The sequence below is a fragment of the Fulmarus glacialis genome, unplaced genomic scaffold (genome assembly GCF_000690835.1).
Source record: "Fulmarus glacialis isolate BGI_N327 unplaced genomic scaffold, ASM69083v1 scaffold24011, whole genome shotgun sequence".
Classification (NCBI taxonomy): Eukaryota; Metazoa; Chordata; class Aves; order Procellariiformes; family Procellariidae; genus Fulmarus; species Fulmarus glacialis.
This window is the reverse complement of record NW_009193734.1, coordinates 15,064-16,571: the sequence shown is the minus strand read 5'-3', so window position 1 is coordinate 16,571 and position 1,508 is coordinate 15,064. Positions and strand designations below refer to the sequence as shown.

At 46.8% G+C, this 1,508-nt stretch overlaps 1 pseudogene; it reads right to left on the bottom strand.

The window, feature by feature from the left end:
- Positions 1-340: 340 nt before the first annotated feature.
- LOC104083898 overlaps positions 341-1,508 on the bottom strand; it is a 3,484-nt pseudogene continuing 2,316 nt past the window's right edge.

The following is a 1,508-nucleotide window of genomic DNA, read 5'->3' as shown; positions in this document are numbered from 1 at the left end:
CCATTTTCCTGTTTCATCCTTATCAGCAACTTTGGTATCACTAAAATATTTAAGGAGGGACGGCATTGACAATTCCTCTTTATGATGAGGTTCTTCCAGACTTCAGGTTCATTAAAAAATTTGCACGTAACAGAAATGAAATGGTAGTTATACCACCTGTAGTGAACAGAGTATGCCAATTACCAGTCCTGACCACCCGAAATATCACCCGGAGTGCCAATAGCCATATCTACTCATTTTAACCAAAGAAGCTGGTTTGAGATTAAACTGTTAATGTCAAAACTCAAGGTGTCCAGCCCAGATCTCAACATCCCTCTCAAATCAGAGGTCAAGTGTTTACCTGTTCTCCTCGCCCTCCAGCAGCTTCCTGTACATGGCAATCTCAACGTCCAGCGCGATCTTGATGTTCAGCAGCTCCTGGTACTCCTTCAGCAAGCGAGCCAGCTCCTCCTTGTCTTTCTGCAGACAGCTCTTCCAGTTTTAACCTGGCATCCTTGAGGGCCATCTCACCCCGCTCCTCAGCCTCGGCAATAGCTGACTGCAGCTGCTGGTTCTGAGGAAGAAAAAAGGGCACTTTCTCAGATCTCGTTTCGTCACTTAGGATCAGCCCTCAAACCCCAAAGAGAGACGTCAAAGAAAAAAAAGGAAATATCTCCATGAAGTAAACAAGGGGTGGTTGAAGAAACCATTTCTGCCTCACACATGGTCCTTTGTGATCCAACCTGATGCCAGCATCCCGTGAGACACTAACCAACCCTTACCTGTTTCTTCACGTTCTCAATCTCAGCCCGCAGCCTCTGGATGTTCCTGGTCAACTCTTGGATCTCGATCTTGGTGTTGCGGAGACTGTCCCCATGCCTTCCAGCAGTGCTCTGCAGCTGTTCGTACTGATGGCACCAAGACAAAGCAAACCTTCAGTGAAACATTCCTGATGCCTAGACAAGATTTGTCAACAGTTTCGTGGCTCACGTGCTGCTACAAGCACCTATCACATTGGTCATGGACGCCCAGCTCAATGTAAAAGATGGTTCTGAGACTCAAATATTATTGGTTTTGAACTTTGAAATAGATCTTAGTCACACTAATAAGCATCCCTTGGCTTCTTAAAAGCTACTTTGGGCAGGCATTTTCTAGTTACGGTACATTTTTGGCTATTTTTATTGAGGCGGCTGTACCGTGCACCAAAGTGAGATTCTGGACTCCTTAAACGCAGTGAGTCAGACCTTCAAAAGCAACACAATTCCTCTTGAGACTTCCTTGCATGAGCTCCAGCACCATTAGCTTAAAGAAATGTCTCACTGTGTCATAAATTATCTGCAAACTCTAGACATCACCCAGGGTTCCTTAACTGCTTCCCAACTCACCTGGCTCTGGTACCAAGCCTCAGCTTCAGCTCTGCTGCTCTGAGCAATCTGCTCGTACTGACGCCTGACGTCCTCGATGATGCTGTCCAGATCCAGGTGCCGGTTGTTGTCCATGGACACCACCACGGACAGGTCCCGGCTGCT